The 13,711-nt window shown below is 38.4% G+C and overlaps 1 non-coding gene across 1 annotated transcript; it reads left to right on the top strand.

The window, feature by feature from the left end:
• The first annotated feature begins 13,179 nt into the window (after window positions 1-13,179).
• Window positions 13,180-13,253, top strand: TRNAN-GUU (transfer RNA asparagine (anticodon GUU)). The gene has a single exon. It is a non-coding gene; the product is annotated as a tRNA-Asn (tRNA).
• Window positions 13,254-13,711: the final 458 nt, after the last annotated feature.

Genomic DNA, 13,711 nt, shown 5'->3' with positions numbered 1-13,711 from the left:
AAACTGTTATTATTTGCAGATGATATAGTACTATATATACAGAAAACCCTAAGACTCCACCAAAAAACTACTAGAACTAATGAATGAATTCACTAAAGTTGCAGGATACAAAATTAGTATACAAAAATCTGTTGCATTTCAAACAAACTATCAGAGGAAAAACTCAAGAAAATAATTCTATCTATAATCAGATCAAAAAGGATAAAAAACCTAAGAATAGATTTAACAAAGAAGTGAAAGATCTGTATTTTGAAAACTATAAGACATTGATGAAAGAAATTAAAGATGATACAATTAAATAGAAAAATACTCAGTGCTCATGCATTAGAAGAATTAATATTGTTAAAATACCCATACTACCCAATGCAATCTACAGATTCAATGCAATCCCTATAGAAATTCCAATGACATTTTTCATGAACTAAAACAAATAATTCTAAAATTTGTGTGGAACCACAAAAGACCCCAAATAGTCAAAACAACCTTGAGAAAAAAGAACAAAGCCAGAAGTATCATGCTCTTTTTCCAAGCTCTACTACAAAGCTATGTAATCAAAACAGTATTATTGGTATGAAGACAGACATATGGATCAATGGAAGAGAATAGAGAGCCCAGAAATAAACCCATGCATAGATGGTCAATTAATTTACAGTGAATGAGGAAAGAATATACAATGAGGAAAGAACTGTCTCTTCAATAAATGATTTTGAGAAAACTGGACAGCTACATGACAAAGAATGGAACTAGACCACTTTTGCATATCATGCAAAAATCAACTCAAAATAGATTAAAGACTTGGATGTGTGACCTGTAATCATAAAGTCCTTAAAACAAAACAGTAAGTTCCTTGATATCTGTCTCAGCAATATTTTTAATTGAAATATAATTGGCACACACACACAAAAAAATAATTGGCACACAATGTTATATTAATTTATGTTTACAAAATATTGATTAAATAATTCTAGACATTACTGAATGCTCACCACTTTAGGTATAGTCACCATCTATCACCATACAATATTATAACATTATTGACTATATTCCCCATACTGTTAATTTTCATCTCCATGGATTATTTATTTTGTAACTGTAAGTTTGTATCTCTTAATCTCCTTCTATTTCACTCATCTCTTCACCCTTCAGGCAATCACCAGTTTATTTTCTATATTTAAGAGTTTTTTTTTTTTTTTAACATTTATTATATAAGTGAAATAATATGGTATTTGTCACTGTCTTATTTATTTAACATAATACCTTCTAGGTCCATCCATGCTATCACAAATAGCAAGATTTCATTCTTTTATGGTTCGATAATATTCCATTGTATATATGTACCACCAAGGGAAGGGGTGGTAGGGAGTGCTGAAATAGGTGAAGAGGATTAGAAACATAAATTTCCTGTTATAAAATAAATAAGAAATTAGGATATAATATACAGCATGGGGAATATAATCAACAATATTGTGTTAATTTTATAAGGTGAAAGATGGTGACTGGACTTATTATGGTGACCATTCCCCAACATATACAAATTTCAAATCACTGTAGTATACACTGAAATAATATAATATTGTATGTCAATTACACCTCAATAAATTAAAAAAATAAATAAACGGACAACCAACAAATAGGTAAATAAAGTCCCATGTGTTTGATTCACCATCATCCCATCAGACAATTAGGCTGAGATTTTTGAATAATTAGCTTTGTGCTTAAAATTTATTAAATATATGACTGAAGGTCTTACCTTTAGAGGGTAACACTCACCACCTGAACTAGGTAGGTCCCAAACTAACAAAGGAGATATAGAGACCTTTAAGAATTACTGATATGGCAGTTAATATTAATCTGAATTTGAAATTTAACTTGACAGAAATCCATTCAGGCTCATTAGATTCTAGCAATGTCATGGTTTGCATGATTGTCACTTCTGTCATGAGCTAGCTTATCTTAACCAAGGGTATCTGGCATATCCCACCTCATAAAAAGAAAAGGTTATATCCTTTCAGTGTTCATCCTCTCTGAGCCCTTCCCACTTATCTGTGGGAATGTCTATCTTTCCTCTCTAGTGTCTCACCCCCTTTTCCATAATAAGTCTATGAAGTCCAAGGGTATTTATTCAAATTAGGACTGTCAGTCCTGGTTATCAGTGATCCAGAGAAAAGACATCAGAGGGTCTCATCAGTTCCCTGAAATGCATCATTCTTAATCATGTTTGCTGCTACTTCTGCCAAAAAAATTATGGAATCTGGTATAACTTTAGTGATCCAGATATGATCCTCACAGAAACAAAGTTTTCTGTGGCAGTTTCTCAGAAGGGAGCAAAAAAAGATCAAGTTTCTCTCTCCAGTATTATAACTACCTCTGGCCTCCCCACACACAGCATGATAGGGAACCAGAGAAAGTCTCCCAAGGATTTAGGGAGGGCATAGGATGACACCCTATGTTAAAACCTTGCAATTAGCACCCAAAAGAAATCAAGCAAAAAAAAAAAAAATCAAGCAGATGTGGGGAGGAAAGTGAGTGATATCTGTTAGGTTAACATCACCAAAGAAAAGACTAGTAGGCCAGTTTGCATAGCCTGGAATAGGACACTCTACTGGGCTTGCATGTCAGACTTTGCTAGCAGTACCTTGTCCTAAAAACCTGTATGTGCTCATTCAGAAAATCACGAAAGGGCTTTCTTGAGAAGTCCCTTCATTTTGAATATGGACTGGAAACATAATTCGACAATGTAGACACACACACACATACACACACAGAAACCATTGTTTATTACGTATAATTGCTCCACCCAAATTGCCACAAAGCAGCTGACCCTGATGTCACCTGGAACTAGCTGCAGGTAATTAAACCATCCCTTTCAGCTGCTTTCCACATAGCCTTTCCACTGCCCCAGAATAGGAACCCATCATCAAGGTGTTTGACAATATCTTATCACCCATCTCTTCCCCAGGGATGTATAAAAAAAGGAACAGGATATTAGAAGTCCAGAACAGTCAGGGAAGGGTCCTTACCTTACATCTATTTTACCAAAAGGAACTACTCAAATGGTCTTCCCCAAACAAAAAGTTCTTCTCCAGAGTATCCTGAACCCCTTGTCCTCGAGAAACTTTTATGACAACACCTCTAACTAAATACATACATATTTTTTTAAAGTTCCACATTTCTAGGCATTCCATCACACAGTGAAGTTGTACAGATACTTAACTATCTATTCAACCACAATTATTACAGTACGTGCATTAAACCAGTAGAGCAGAAACTAAAATTTTTGTTACTGTGTTAGTTTGTCACTCATTTTGAGTTAACAGTACACAGTGAACAAACTCTAAGATATTTATCTGTTTTGGAAATGTTGAGAAAGTAAATATAAGCTTTCTGCTTCATATGGATAGTTTAATCAGTGGATTTCTAAATTTCCTTCTGATCAGTAATCTCAGCAGTGAGCAGATCTATTTCTCTCCTGCTCATTCTCATCGAGACCTTGAGTTCCTTGATAGTATCTCCAGCAAGATACTTTCCAGTGAGAGCCTGGACCATGTTCAAAAACTTTCCTTATCTGGAGCTCAAATATGCCTCTTTTTTTTTTTTTTTTTTTGTTTTTTTTGTTTTTTTTTTTGTTTTTTTTGTTTTTAAATATGCCTCTTTTTGATATCTACATTTGTCCTCATCCTCAATTTTTGGATTCACCCAAAATAAATCTATTCTTACTCTCAAATCACAGCCTTTTGAATATTGACAGACAGCTACCAGGTTCTTCATAAGCTTTCCTTCTCCAGGTTAAATATCTCTGATTGTTTCAACTAATCATCTTCTTGTATGGTTTTAAGTAATTTCATCATCCTTTTTTGCCCTTTACCAGTGTTCAAAGATAAACTGAGGCAGATTAAAAATGTTAAGAGTTTATTTGAGCAAAAATTAACTGGAATCATGAAGCACAAAATCAGAAATAACTAGGAGCTCTACCAACATGAGCCAGGAAAAGACTTATATGGAGACAGTGCAGAAGGAAAGACAGGAAAGCATTTGATTGACTATAGTTTAAAGCCTAGTTGGCTGTTTGTGACTGGTTGTCCTTAGCATTTGATTTCATAACCTTAAGGCGTTTATTGGCTTAGGTTTTGGTTTGCTTACATAGGCCACCACATCAATCTAATGGCCTCTTTATTTAATTAATTTAACACCAGACACACATCAGAGGAGAATAAACATCCTTAGTTGCAAGAACATTGCATCTAGAGTATTCCATATAGTTGATCGTAATAATAATGTTAATGGTAACAACAAATACTAATGTGTACCAACTATATGTAAGGATGGTTCTGATTGATTTACATGCCCTAACTCTCTTACCACCTCAATAATTCTAATGTCAGGTTGGGTTCTCCATCTACCTATGCTGTTTGTTACACAAACATACTTGAAAAGATAGTCCATCAAAAAAAGGTGATGTGAGATATGCAGAAATGCTATGGAAAATTGTCTCCCAAAAAATGCCAAGAGTAAAACGCCATGACTTTCTATCCATCTAAGAGGGAAACAAAATCAAAATATAATTATAAAACACCATGAAAATTTCTATAATATGAGTAAGACTAGGAAGCTGCAGGCACATACAAAAGTAGACACCAGTGACTGGTTAAGACTATGATGAGCTCACTGAAGGTGGCAATCATGCTTTCTCATGATTGGTGTCTAAAAAGTTTTCTAGAATTTAGTAAGTTCATAATAACATTTGTAGGAAATAGGAAGAAAGGAAGGGTAGGATATCTCATGACCATAAAATTTACCAGCATGCAAAAGATATTAACTATTTTATGCAGTAAAAATTTGAGCCCTAAAGATTTTAAGCTTTGGCTGAATGATGGCAATGGAAACATTTGCAAAATAGTCTTAAAAAGTTAAATAACCTAAAAAAGTCAAATGACCTTTTTGTCCTCATTTTTTTTATAGCAAATGACAATGCCCAATAACTTGAACACCAATACGTCATGCTTGATATTCAGATTAGTATATTTGAATAATTAGTTACTGCATTTCAGAAACATTTTCAGATGAATAATCATAAATATACAACATGAAGCATGCATTTACTCATTCTGCCATTTTTTTCTAGAAGGTCATTAAAGGTCTTGTGTAGCTTTAGCACTGAATGTGTTGCAATTACTCTAAGCGTCTCATTTTATAAGTTTCAAGTTAAATCTGTTGTTATATCTTATTTTCTCCCATATTTTATTCTTCACAACAGAGGTGGAGTGTAGAGTAACGTCTCCAACTCATTGAGTTTCAGTCTTGGGCATTCCAGAAAACTTTGATAAGGATACTTCTGTCAGACTAGAGAAGGACCAGTTGTGTTCATGATATATAGTAAGATATAAAAAAAAAAGAAAGAAAGAAAAGAGAAGAAAGGACAACAGAGACAAAAAGTTCAAAATCTTTTCTACAAACTTTTGAACTCAAGAGTTCTTTAAGATTCTATCTGGAAAGGAGAACACAAGACTGAAAAAGCCTGTCTTCCAAATCATTCATAACTCTTTTCTTTTAAACACTGAGGAAGAAAATAACCTCTCTTGATATTGAACATATTTGACAGAGCATATTTTTTTAAAAATGCATCTTCATGTGTGGGCCAATAGCATCTACTTCAACTTCACGGATCACTGAACTTAGTCCATAGCTTTACCCCATCTCTATCCTTTACTCTGTGTCTGTCTCATCACTGTCAATGACTAAGCTTCTACTTCATGAAGCAAACAAGGATCACTGGGCATGATCCCAATTCGATTGAACAAATACTTATTGCATGCCTACCACATGTAGTAATTTATTGACTGCAGGCATTCAAAGACAGGTAGAACATCATCTCTACTTTCAAGAGCTTGCCTTCCCACCCCTACGGCTTTTTCCACCTAAACATTTATCCACATCTATTCCTTCTTTCCTCTTTCAGTCTAAGCTCGCTTAAGGCTAAGTCTTCAAACAGAACTCTTAATTATATCTTTCCCTCATTCCTCATGTTCCTTGCTTATAACTCCATCTGATTTCACCTTATAAACCTCTTACTTTTTATTGGCTAAGGTCAAGAGTGTGCAGAGGTACCAATGAAACAAGAATGACAGAATATTGACAAATGTTGAAGCTGTGTGATGAGTTCACAGAGGTTAATTATAACACTTGCTTATTTTGTATATATTTGAAATTTTCCATTTTAAAAAGTCTAAAAAGAGATATGCCAACCAGAGAACTGTTTGGGTACTATAGAACTCTTTTATTTCTCAGTGACTCTGGTCATTTTTAACATAAATAAACAATTTTTTTTCCACATCTGCACTGCTCCCTTGCTGTGGTTGATACTAATTCTGGGTGTAAAAGAAAATCTGAGAGGAAGTAGAGTGTCTAAATCAATGTGTATCTAATTACGTCTCACCCTCGTTAAAAGTCCCTTGTTGGCTCTTTGAGGAAAAAAATTCAAACTCTTTAAAATGGCATTCATAACTTCAGAACTTCCCATATTATCTCACTTATATCTTCAGCTTGATCTCCCTCAATATTTGCCCATATCATTCAGCATGGACACATCAGCTACTTCCATGTCAGTGAATTTGCTACGAACTCTTACACCTTCTTGACCTTATACATACTAATCTCTGCCTAGAGAGACAGCCTCATCCCCCAGGTCTCCTGGCCAGTTCTTATCCACCTTCATCAATGTAGCGAAATACTACAGAATGTGTACTGTCTTGTCCATCGTCACACTCTGTCATACTACACACTCTGTCATCCTCACACTCTGTTACTCACATGCTTCCCCCACTACACTGTGAGAAGCTTGGAGGCTGAGTCTGTGCCTCATTCACCTTTCTATTCTCGGCACCAGCCTAATGATTACAACTCGGTAGATGTTAAAATTCCTGCTAAATTAATCAATGGATAAATATAAATGAAATGCTAAGGACATAGGCATATCATATAGAAATATATACACTAAAGATGCAGGCTTATCATATGAAAACATAAAGATATATCATAGCTGATAAAATTAAGAGGCACCAGAAAAGTTTTCTGATGACTAATTTGAATATGAAAGAATCTCATAGAGCCTAATAAAATATTTTAGGGGATACAGTGATGATTGAAACAACGCCTCCAAGCTCACATAGCTTACATACTATTTAAGGTATACAGATAATTAACAAACACAGAATATAGCATGAAGTAGTGATAAGTGTAATGAAAATAAAATTAAGGCAAGGCCAGAGTTGGCAGGAGTGATAGATGACATAAAGAGGCGAGTATAAGTTTCTTTGGGGAGGTAATATTTGAATAGAAATCTGAATGAAGAAAAGTAGTAAGTTGATAATCAGGAGGAAAAGCAGTCAGAATACAAGGACCCAAAAGTGAAAAGATACAGAATTGGTAATTTCAGTAAATAGGAATCCTTGTGTCAAAACCTGAAATTCTGCCTCCAGAAAGATGTGTCCTTCGGGGTCCTTCAGGCTTTTATTCTTCTCCATTTTTTATTAATAAGCAAACACTCTTAGGAGCAGTGACATTTCAACTAAGGATTAATTAACAACCTGCAGAGAATAAAACAAGAGTAGGAGGGTAAAGTGAATCGCAGGACCAGAGCACACTAAGCCATGCCCAGGTCATTGCTGTACCTACACTGGTCCCGGGTAGAGACGATGACCTATTGAGATAACCTATGTACAAGTGAGGTGGGAAACAAAGTGATGTTGCTGCTTCCTGTCCTCCCAATTGTGCACACCCCATCTCCTCCACCCACTTTGCCCAATTAAAAAGCATCTTCTAAACAGCATCAGGGTCAGTGGCAAGAAGGATTTTAAATTCTGAGATGCTATCAGTCACTCTAAAGAAAATAAAAGAATCAATTATTTTAACTTTGAGCAAATGACCCTGCAATGGCAAGGCAGAAAAATGTGGTCCTTGCAAGTCCAGGCAGCTTTGAGTTCATAGCAGTGACTCTGCCACTGATACCTTTTAGCAGTGGCACTAACAGGATGGCTAGTAATACAGGCTCCGGAGGCTAAGATCACTCACGCTGTGAAAGGAAAAACACATGCTGCCCTTTCAGACACTTGGAAAAATCAACAGAGCAGCAAGAGTGAGATAAAGAAGATGACAGCTCTAGCCAACGACAGGGACGTCAGGACATCAGCCAGGAAAACACATCACAGAAAGAAAGTGTCTTACTGCGCCCACAGGTGCAGTGTTCAAATTCAGGTTTCCACTCTTTCCGTGAACAGAAAGAGCTTTAACATCAAGAGTCCCCACCGCAGAGCCCTCAATAATGCCCACAGCGTGTTCTGTCTACTTTATTTGACTTAATCCTGACGAGCACTGACTCAGGTTATCATGCACAGTCCGAAGATCAGGAAACTGAGGCTCAAAGGCACATTCACAAGTGGTACAGCAAAAGCAGGTACCTAGGTTATATCACCTCAAGTCACAGGGGGCCTGCACCTGGAATGTGATCACACAGGCTGGAGAACTCTCCACTTCGCTTCTCAGGTTGCCCAGCTTCTAACCAGTTCACCCCCATCACTTGTCTCTTTCCTGCCCCTGCCCCTGCCCCTGGCAGGATGTCCTGGGAACTTGAGCGGAAGAATCAGGCTGCCCAGCTTCTAGCTCTCCTGCTAACTACCTACCTGACACTGGCGTTATTTAACGGTGCTGCATTTTTGCCTCCTCGTCTGTAAAATGAGGATGTTGATACTCAGAGTCTTTAAAGCAATGCTGGTCCCATACTGAGAGCTCAGTAAAGTTTGCCGTTACAGTTATATTCCTTTCCCCATCATGTTCTCATGTGTCCTCACATCTTCATAAGACTGGCTCTGCTTTGTCAAATCCTCCTTTCTTAACCCCCTCAAATCGTATAACCTTGCCCCTAACAACAACCCGTTCTCTTCTTCCTCCCTTTCCACCATTCCGTGTTCTGTCTGCCACTGCCTCTGCTGACAGTGCCTGGGACAGATGCAGCCCCGCCACCTAACACTACCTGGAGATAGTTCAGAAACACACCTGTGAAATTGCTGCAGAGTGGGCAACGGGAGGGCTTTGCTGAGGGTTTACAGAAGTCCGAGAACACAGAAATTTATAGCAAGTGCCACTTCCTTAGAGGCCAAGGACACTGGAACGTCTCAGGACTAATAATGAGCTCACTCTTATGCACCCATTCTTACACGACTGCTTGGAAGCAGAAGAAATCCATGCCAGCTAATGTTTCAGGCTAATTAAAAGCATGTTTACTTGCCTTATCCATATCGTTCTACTCCTTCCTGCTCACCCAGGCCAGAAGATAGAGTTTTCTGTTGATCCAGGTCCCATCTGGCACCTTTGTAGCTTATCAAATGAATTATTGCAAAAAGCAAAATGGTTAAGTCTGAGAAGAAAAAAGGGGAAAGGAGACAGAACACAACTGAATTAGTACTCCTGCCACAACAGTGGGGCATCGTGCCCATTCATACACCAGGGTGTCACTGAACCATGTTTCTTGAAGGTACATAACAGAGAATATTATATTTCTGAAACTGAAAACCTGACTTTGATCACAGCAGAAAGAAATCTTGAGGGCTGAGTCCCATGTCTTTCTCACCCAGACCCTATGGTGTTCATTCAGTACAGTGACTTCTACAACAGGAAAGCTCGACAAAATACTTACAAGGGGTGGTGATTCTCAGTTGTATAAAGATCCTTGATGGTGACAGTGTGCAGAGGGATTTCAAATCCAGTCCAAATGGTTACTGGTGCCAGGAAATACCAAGCACAAGTGAAATGGGCCAGGTGAGAAGTATGGCAAAACTGGGGTGCTGATCCCCCCTGGAAGGGCAGGGTCGCTGCTCTGCACCAGCTGATGGCCACTGTGCACAAACACAAGTCTAAAGCTGCCAGATACTTGGTTTTCCAGAAGAAGCAGGAATTTGCCTGTAACTGTTGACAACTAATTGAACTTTTTGAAAATCTTGAGGCATAGCAAACAAAACATATCTGTAGGCCCTCACCTGCAGCCTGTTGCCTCAAAAGGTCTAAGTGCTCTATTTGACACAGGACAAAGTTATTTATCATCTGGATACTTCAATTTTTCTATCATAAAGCAGGGATAATTATACCTTCTTAATGGGATTGTTTGGGGAATTAAATCTATTACTACAGGGTAAGCATTTGGACTACATGGCACAGTAAGCATTATTATTCAAGATTATATTTTTTACACGTGTACCTGGATTGATGTGAATGAAATATGCATCCTATGCAAGTCCTACATCCTGGGTTTGACTGTGGCATCTCAATAAAGAATCTCACTAGTTGGAAAAGAGCTGTCCTCTCACTTTCACAATTTGCAGCTATAGAAACTGAGTCAGAAGGGAGTCCATTTGTTGTCATAAGCATGAACATCAGCACAAAGTCATCAGCAGGAACAGGAGGCATCTTGTCAACTTGGCCATGGGTATCCTTTCCGCTGGGATGACCTCTGCTATTGCTTACGGCCATACATTTTTACCTTGTGGTTCTCCGTGCTTTTGCCATGTCAGAAAGACAAGTTTATAAAGGCAGTGAACAACCTCACCCTGTAAAAAGTCTTCAGTTATGGGCAGACTATCCATTGGTATTCAGTTTATCTTTCAAGCTAATTTGCAGAGCTTCACTACAGACATCCTGCTCGGCATCACTTAAGGACACATTTTCAAATTAGATCTGGCAAAGTAAACATCCTTGAAAAATAAGAATCCATACTCCAGAGGCCATTCTAAAGCATGGGTATTCAAACATAATAGCTCTTTAGTTCTCAGAGTGAGATCCTGAAGCAGCAGCATCAGCAATACCTAGGATCTTATTAGAGACACAGAAGCTTGGGCCTCACCAAGACCTGCCCAAATTGAATCTTCCCTCCCAGGAGATCTATGGAAATATTCAAATTTGAGAAATTAACCAAGTTATCCCTAGAATTTCCTGGAGTTTGTGTGTGATCAGGGGAAGAGGTAGGAAAAAAGGTTCACTTTCAAAATTATAGGGAAAGTTTTTACTATTTGATAATCCACAGAAGGAACAAAAAATGTCAAGAACCAGTCCTCATCATCTATTCAACGAAGGACTTCTAAAGATTCTAAAAATTGTAGAGAAATGTACAAGTTTATCCTGGACTTTGGCCCAATTTGCTGTGAGCTGAGGCTCTGGCTGGGGTATTGGCATCTGTCAGCCTGCCTGCTGGGACCTGTTGCTTGGATCTTTCCCTCCAAGGAGAGAAAGTGGCAACAAAATCAGAGCATGGTACTAAGTCCAATTTGCCAGGAAATATCTTACCACTGACAGCCTCACTCATTCCCAAGGGATGACAGAAGCAGGTAGGTAAGTCATACTTGTGCAAAAAATGAGGAAAGGAAAGCATGAGGGGAGAAAAGATGAGAATGAGAGAGAAAGGCAGGAAAGAAGAAAAGAAATAAAATCATTGTTGGGATGTTTACTTGCTCTTCCTATTTCTATCCTTCTCTCTTCTAGTAGTTGAAAAGACACTGCTTCTATGAGTTAACCTGGGCTACTTACAAGCAAGAGAGGCATCCTGTCAATGAACCTCTTGGTGGTAGGTGAGAAGAGACTACAGGGCTTTCTTTATGAACTGGAAACCCACTTTACATACAGGTAAATCCACCAAGCTTCCTCCTTCTCCCTATTTAGATCCTAGGAAGGCAGGTTCTATTCACTTAGTAAGGTAACTACCTCCTGCCTTATGTTCATGCAAGGAAGGGGTTAGTGTTGGTCCATTCCCTGAGGATTCCTTACACTGTCCTGTCAGCATGGCTGCATATCAGTGGACACTCCCAATAGGCAATGCAGCATGTGACCAGCCATCGGCACAGCCTGGTGGCTCTCACTATAAGGGAAATGCTAAAATCTACTCTCTAGAAGAAAGAGGTTATAAAATCAGCTCACTGTGCTTTAAAAATTATCTTAAATCTTCTGCTTTTGTAAATAAGACAGATTTTTAAGAAATAGCACTTGTGTGTACACATACTCCTTGTTTGAAGAAATCTCTCAGAAAAGAATTTGTAAAAATATAAGTTTACTGGGACGCCTGGGTGGCTTAGTGGTTGAGTGTCTGCCTTTGGCTCAGGGCATGATTCTGGAGTCCTGGGATCAAGTCCCACATCAGGCTCCCTGTGAGGAGTCTGCCTCTCCCTCTGCCTATGTCTCTGCCTCTCTCTGTGTGTCTCTCATGAATAAATAAATAATTTTTTTTAATGTAAGTTTACTAGTAGCTCCAGCAGTGGTGTACCAGGCTACTGAATGTTTGTTTAGTTGTTCTTTAGGTGTTGTAACACTCAACAAACAAATATTTTAAAATATCTTCTATGAGTGTAGTACCCTGATAGATCACCTAACTCAAGTTGCTCATAATCCTTCTGGGAAGAGAGAATTAGTCATGTTAATTCTATGTTATTATATGATCAGTACAGGAGTGCCTCAGTGTAAAACTAGTTCAGTACAGAGCACATACAAATAATATTAAGAACTAAAAATGTAACACGTTCTACTTGAGAGTCATTTTTCTTTTAATAATTGAGCCTTCAGGCACATTTCTACAGAAAACATTGTCCCTGTACCATAAGTCATTTAAATTGAAGAAAAGATTTTGTCAGCTCAACAGAGCCCAGCACACAGAAAAGCAGAGACTGTCTGAGAGTCAGAGAGCAGAATGTCAAGGTCTGCAGAGAACCTTGTTGTGCATGAACCATCATTTCATCCATCATTTTTATTTTTTTTTATTTTTTTTGTTTTTTTTATTTTTTATTGGTGTTCAATTTACTAACATACAGAATAACCCCCAGTGCCCGTCACTCATTCACTCCCACCCCCCGCCCTCCTCCCCTTCCAACACCCCTAGTTCGTTTCCCAGAGTTAGCAGTCTTTACGTTCTGTCTCCCTTTCTGATATTTCCCACACATTTCTTCCCCCTTCCCTTATATTCCCTTTCACTATTATTTATATTCCCCAAATGAATGAGAACATATAATGTTTGTCCTTCTCCGACTGACTTACTTCACTCAGCATAATACCCTCCAGTTCCATCCACGTTGAAGCAAATGGTGGGTATTTGTCATTTCTAATAGCTGAGTAATATTCCATTGTATACATAAACCACATCTTCTTTAGCCGGTCTCTGTGGCGCGACCGGTCAGCGCGTTCTGCTGTTAACCGGAAGGTTGGTGGTTCGAGCCCACCCAGGGACGGGGCGTTCTCGCTGGAGAAGCGACCTTAGGATATCCTTCAGGGGAAGGTTATCCCATCCCAGATCCTGGGAGGAGCAAATGTGCTAGAAAGCAATATGGACAACCGAGGTTGTCCTGCCTCCTGCCTTGATAGGAGCTTCATCCATCATTTTTAAAAGCAACTCTTTTAGATGATTTCCTATCTGAGCATGAGGAAGGGAACCTTATTCACAGATTCCTGAGAAGGAAGCAAGAAACAAGTGAGATCCCTCAGTTCTCCCCCTGACAGTTATTCCCTGTCTCAGTTCCCATGGTTTCTCTTTGACACAGATCCCTGTTTTATCTCCATAACCTAGCATCATGCCCACCCTGTAATAGGAAGTTCATAATTATTTTTTAAGAAAAAAATAAAAAAGTGCTTTGCCAAAGCAATCAATGTTAAGTAGAAAGCAGGGCTATACCTCCAACCTCACATAGCC

Source organism: Canis lupus, chromosome 9 (assembly GCF_048164855.1).
Source record: "Canis lupus baileyi chromosome 9, mCanLup2.hap1, whole genome shotgun sequence".
Lineage (NCBI taxonomy): Eukaryota > Metazoa > Chordata > Mammalia > Carnivora > Canidae > Canis > Canis lupus.
The sequence above is the reverse complement of the archived record's forward strand: the minus strand, read 5'-3'. Positions and strand labels throughout refer to the sequence as shown.